At 43.4% G+C, this 6,833-nt stretch overlaps 1 pseudogene; it reads left to right on the forward strand.

Moving 5' to 3' along the window:
• Window positions 1–468: 468 nt before the first annotated feature.
• Window positions 469–1,006, forward strand: LOC141046787 (small ribosomal subunit protein uS11-like; annotated as a pseudogene).
• The last annotated feature ends 5,827 nt before the right edge of the window (window positions 1,007–6,833 follow it).

A 6,833-nucleotide genomic window follows, 5' to 3' on the forward strand; every position in this document is an offset into this window, starting at 1 on the left:
TCGCTAGTGAGCTGCCAAACAGGCAGATCTCACTAGCGACGCAGCGATGCTCGGCGGTCGCTCTTACCTTTCAGACGCGGCGAGGGTGTCCGTCTTCCGTCTGCGTCCATGGCTCGCTTGTCAGCGCCAGCAGGAAGCCGACGACGAGAAATGGATCAGGCCGATCTCGCGCGATCACCGATAACCAGCGAGGGAGCCGGTCGGAGGTAAGTATCACATGTAGCGATATCATTAGCAATATCGCTGCTGCGTCACAAAATCGGTGACGCGTTAGCGATATTGCTAGCGATATCCCTATGTGTAAAGCCCCCTTAACTCTGAAAGTAATTTGACTCACGCTGCAAGAATTGACTGCCCGCTGGGTTTTTTAGAAACAAATAAACCTGGCATCCCTCGGTTAATACCTTTACTCTGATTAGCGAGGTCAGTTTGGAGGCAAATTAAAAAGGTGGTCCATTCTCTTTCCTGTAGCGGCTCCTCGAGAAGACGTAGCAAAATGGCTCCACGTAAGGGTAAGGAAAAGAAGGAAGAGCAGGTGATCAGCCTGGGGCCACAAGTGGCTGAAGGATAAAACGTGTTTGGAGTCTGCCACATCTTTGCCTCTTTCAACGACACCTTTGTACACGTGATTGATCTGTCTGGCAAGGAAACAATCTGCCGTGTGACTGGTGGGATGAAGGTGAAAGCCGACAGAGACGAGTCCTCTCCTTACGCCGCTATGTTGGCTGCTCAAGATGTCACCCAGAGGTGCAAGGAGCTCGGCATCACCGCTCTTCACATCAAGCTACGAGCCACCGGAGGCAACAGAACCAAAACCCCTGGACCTGGTGCCCAGTCTGCCCTCAGAGCTTTGGCTCGTTCTGGCATGAAAATTGGCCGCATCGAGGATGTGACGCCCATCCCATCAGACAGCACCCACAGAAAGGGCGGTCGCCGTGGTGGTCGTCTGTAGTTTTCCAGACTTGTCCATCAGTTAATAAAATTGCCAGACCAAAAACAAAAACAAAAAAAAACAAACAAAAAAAAAGGTGGTCCATTTTGGGTATATCGTGGCTGAAATGCCATTATGGAACAATGCATATTTCCCGGTGCTGTTGAACCACCCATCCGCTGAGTTCTGGATTTCGCATGGTGTTTCCTCGGTCAAGGATTTATATGTAAATAGTGTCCTAATGTCCTTCAAACAAATTCAATCTAAAAACAACATCCCGAGGTCCCAATTTTTTCGATACCTTCAGCTTAGATCAGCTTTCCAGTCACATTTACGCTCTGTGGGTGAGATCCAAACTATTTCATCTTTCCCTTTAATAGGAATCCTTAAGTCGCAGGGGCCCCAGGGTCTCATTTCTGCTCTATACACTTATATGCTGTGTTTGGGGTCTGGCTCTGCTGTGGTGGCAATCAGGAGGAGGTGGGAGGGTCTTATTCCTGATGCTCAGAATGAGGATTGGGAAGAGGTTCTTGAGTCTTCGATTGGTGTATCTCCGTCAATCAATAATAGAATGATTCAATTATATATGATACACCAGTCATATTTAACCCCATCACGACTCTTCAAAATGTGTCGACTCCAGCCTTCGGAATGTTTGAGATGTCACTCGGCGGAGTCAGATTTTGCTCACATGGTGTGCAGTTGCCCTATTATCCTCTCCTACTGGAACGAGGTAACATCGCTGTTGACTTCCTTAGTACAAATCCCGGTTTCCCTTAACCCACTGGTCTGTTTGGGGTGTTGGACGGAGAGATGTGGGGACACTATGATAAAATTTTCTTACGGGAGACAGCATTACATTGGATGGGTGGTGTATATCCTTCTCTCAGTCTGGATTGAATTGGTAAATTCTGTTATATCGTATGAGCAAACATTGTATCAGAACTGGGGCTATGTAGGGAAATTTGACAGAATTTGGGATAGATGGAACTCCTCTCATCTCACCATTCTAGTACATAGTGGTTCGGTACCACCATAAATATTATGATTATAATTCCTTGGGTTATCCTATGGCATCAAATGGTTATTAATAATACATAATTGTGCTTGGCAGTGTGTTCATAGTAGTTGTAGTTTAATTAGAGGTGTAGTGTCATTTCGAGATTTGCCGTATGTCGCCAAGTGGTTATAAAGACAAAATATTCTGCTCATCTGTTGACTTGGTTTATTATCCTTACAGCAATACATGGACTTATAAAACCAAAAGTTGCATCAAGAATCTAATCTGTTCCTTTATAGTTGTTTGGATATGTGCATGTGTTCTACTTGGCTATATACATATGTGTATATGTTGTTTTATGGTTAATAAACAAATTGAAAAAAAAAAAGAAATGCTGAAAGACGAGGGCAACAGATTTATAAAAAAAAGTGTCTTCTGGACAGTGTCCATGTCTGGCTGCTGCACTAAGAGAGCACAGAATAGTATAGTAGACGGCACTATTCCATACAGTAGTACATTAGGCCCTGTTAACACTGCGCTTCTGCAAGGCAACCGGCGGCTCTGCCTGAATCACCCTAAAATAGGTTTCAACTAAATCCCCAACGGGGTCACAGACGGCACTGACACAAGCAGAGGTCAAATGAATTTGGTTTTTTTTCTGAAATTGACTGATTTATTTCCTTAGGCCAGGTGCACACGGTCAGGAATTGGCAGCGCTTTGGATGCAGCACATGTCCGCGCGCTGCAGGCTATTGAACGCAGGTGAATCCTCTGATAACTGAACCGTGCAGATTCACTGCTTCCAATACATTGTACAGGTGAGATTTATTGCGTGTCACCCAAGATAAATAGACATGCTGCGGTCTAGGGAGATGCGCCATATGTCCATCTCAGTGGGTGAGATGCAGGCGTCTGTGCACGCATAGTGGGCATGAGATTTCTTGAAATCCACTATGCTGTAACATCTGGACACTGCACAAGTAGGCAACGTTCAACTGATCATGTGCACATACCCTTAGAGTCTGTGTTTTTTTTGTCTAAAAGTGTCCACTTTTCTTTGGCTGTTGGAACAGATGAACACTTTCAGAAAAAAAAACCACATCACGTGGATATGATTTGAGCTCCATTCCTGTCATTGCAATTTATGGTTCTATAGGGGATTCAGGCAGAACCCACTGGGCGCAGTAAAGAAAGACAATGAACAGGCCCTAATGGAAGACACAGGCATTAGAAATTAACTGCTGATCCCTATTATGGCGACACTAGAATTACAGAACTATATATGCAGCACATATACACAGATATACTATACATGTACACACATATATATTTTATACATATAGAATCATACACTATATCATGTATATACAGCATACAAACATAGTGTGTACAAGGACATATATATGTATCTATCGGAGCTATTTAACTTTATTGAACCTTGTGATGGGTCCAGTATTTATTGGGGGCATACTTTCTGTATTCAATATCTTGTCATAGTACCTCAAATATTGACTTCAACACTTTTGTTAAGGACATATATAAGGTACAGTATATACACACAGAAACACATATTAAGTTTATACAGTGCGTTGCGAAAGTATTCGGCTCCCTGGAACTTTTCAACCTTTTCCCACATATCATGCTTCAAGGATAAAGATACCAAATGTAAATTTTTGGTGAAGAATCAACATCAAGTGGAACACAATTGTGAAGTTTAACGAAATTAATTGGTTATTTTAAATTTTTGTGGAAATTCAAAAACTGAAAAAAGTGGGGCGTGCAATATTATTCGGCCCCTTTTTCTTAATACTTTGTTGCGCCAACTTTTGCTGCGATTACAGCTGCAAGTCGCTTGGGGTATGTCTATCAGTTTTGTACATCAAGAGACTGAAATTCTTGCCCATTCTTCCTTGGCAAACAGCTAGAGCTCAGTGAGGTTTGATGGAGATCGTTTGTGAACACCAGTTTCCTTAAATTTTTGGGCACTCAGACCATCCTGATGGAGTCGGTTTCTAACCATTTGCGCAAACACATGCACATTTGTGGCCTGCTGGAGGTCATTTTGCAGGGCTCTGGCAGTGCTCGTCCTGTTCCTCCTTGCACAATGGCTGAGGTAGCGGTCCTGCTGCTGGGTTGTTGCCCTCCTACGGCCCCCTCCACATCTCCTGGTGTACTGGCCTGTCTCCTGACAGAGCCTCCAGCCTCTGGACACCACACTGACAGACACAGCTAACCTTCCTGCCACAGCTCGCATTGATGTGCCATCCAGGATGAGCTGCACTACCTGAGCCACTTGTGTTGGTTGTAGAGTCCGTGTCATGCTACCACGAGTGTGAAAGAACAACCAACATTCAAAAGTAACCAAAACTTCAGCCAGAAAGCATTGGTACTGAGATGTGGTCTGTAGTCCCCACCTGCAGAACCACTCCTTTATTGAGGGTGTCTTGATAATTGCCAATAATTTCCATCTGTTGTCTATTCCATTTGCACAACAGCATGTGAAATTGATTGTCAAACAGTGTTGCTTCCTAACTGGACAGTTTGATTTCACAGAAGTTTGATTTACTTGGAGTTATATTTTGTTGTTTAAGTGTTCCTTATATTTTTTGAGCAGTGTATAAAGGCTATAGACACCTTTAACATGAAACAAATAATTTTTACATATATGAGGTTATCTTTTAGTTTTAACAAAAAAAAACCATTGATGTACAAAGTCTGTCTTTCATCCATTTCATATTCATTTTCATGCACTTTAGTGTATGAGTCTGAGCCGCAAAACGGATTGTGCTATACATAATAAGGCTACATTCCTGTATCTGTATGCAGTGTCGTTGTGCTGCCTGCTTTTGCAGATGCATTGATCATGTCCTAGTCTGAGCCTCAAAATTGGATCAGAACAGGACATTCTCTGACACTCACAGATCTCATTCTCAGATCCGAGATTTTCACAGATGTGTGAATGGACCTATAAAACTATAAGAGTCTGTGTGCCGTCCGATACAAATCTGGCAGCACACAGACATTTCATACAAATGAGAGAATGTGGCCTAAGGGATTTTCTAAATAAGGCCGGTGTCACACTAGAGAGAAATACGGACGAGTGAGAGGTGTAAAAACCACACATTGCACACGGACCAATGAATCTCTGTGGGGCAGCTCCCATCAGCCGTATATTTCTCGCGCGTATTTTATGGTCCGCATGCTGCGATTGTCAGCGTATTCCGCCCACAATATGCCAATGCAAGTCTATGTGTGCGCAAAAAAAACGCTTTACACACGGACGCTTTACACCTAGACGTCCCAAATTGTACACACAAACCCTAATTTAATTATTAGTCAGGGACATATAAAAAAATACATGAAATGAAATGGTTTACTGAATGTAAACGATGTGTCGTTTCATGTCGGGTTTGGGAATGATTTTACAGAAGCTGGCAATTGAATTAGCGGCTATTCTGCTATGTAGAACGCTTTGAAATGTGTGTATATATATATATATATGTCTCGATGACATGATGTGTGTGTGTGTGTATATATATATATATATATACATACAGAGAGAGAAAAAGAATACAGCAGCACATGTACATGAATCTAGGCAATGTGAAGACACAGAAAAACATTAAAACCTTCAATTTTTTTCAAAAAAAATTTTTTTTACTTACAGTAAGATGAAAATTAAGGTTCTAAGGCCGGGGTCACACTAGAGAGGAATACGGACGAGTGAGAGGCGTAAAAAGCACGCATTAGACACGGACAAATGATTCTCTATGGGGTACCTCGCACCAGCTGTATATTTCTCATCTGTATTCTACGGTCCGTGCCAATCGCAGCATGCTGCGATTGTCAGCGTACTACGGCTGTAGTACGCCAATGCAAGTCTATGGGTGCGCAAAAAATACGGGTTACACACGGACCACACGTGTGACCTGCAAGAAATACGCAGGTCTTTTGGCTGCTGCCAGGAAAGGGCCCAATCCATCTTCAGGAAGCTGAGACATGCAAATGAGCTCAAAAAGCGCTCCAGATATCCAGGAAGTATGCCTCCACGGAGTACAGCAGCATCATGGCGTCCACTTATATTAATGTGGAAATGCTAATTGTCCTGGTGCAGGAGCGGCCCGAACTATGGGACCATCGTGATGCCCATTATGCCAACCGGGCAAGAAAGGAGGCGTCATGGAGGCGCATATGTAGGCAGATGTTCCATGATTTTGGTGATCGGCCACGTGAGGAGCAGCAGAAAATTAGTAAGTACAAGCCAAAAAATGATTAAAATTAATGCAGAACAAAAAATGAATATAGATTCAGCACCCCCCTTCCTGTGCTTGAACTTTTTTCCTCATGAGGCTGTTAGATTTTGATGTGACACGTGGTTTGACACTGCCATAATTTGGGCCAGGCCACAAGCTCCTCATCCTCCTAGCCAAACAAGTTATTTTAAGTGTAGATAATGTGACCCTGTGTATCTGGCCTGTATGCCCCAATTACATATGCCACCATGGGTAGAAAGCACACCCCAGAAGGCCCCATGCCTAGACTACTGGTAGCAAATCTGATCTATCAAATATGTGAATTTGACAATATTTCCTGTCACATTGCAGTGGAAGATGTCATGAGACGCTGGCGAAGCATCCGGGACCAATACCGCCGGGAACGTCAGCAGTGGTCCAGGAGTGGGGATGCGGGCTATGTGAAAAGAAAGTACATATACTATGACCGCCTCTCCTTCCTCACCCCAATTCTGGATCTCAGACCGTAAGTAGATACCTCACAACACATTACACAGATACTTTACAGGGCCAAAAATATGTATTTAGTTTTGGCTCTGTTCTATTTCATAACAGAACTCAGTCCAACCTTACGGACAGAGGAACTGACTTGGAAACAGACCCCATCATC

This window comes from Dendrobates tinctorius, unplaced genomic scaffold, assembly GCF_039654945.1.
Source record: "Dendrobates tinctorius isolate UK_male_01 unplaced genomic scaffold, ASM3965494v1 ptg000120l, whole genome shotgun sequence".
Taxonomy (NCBI): Eukaryota; Metazoa; Chordata; class Amphibia; order Anura; family Dendrobatidae; genus Dendrobates; species Dendrobates tinctorius.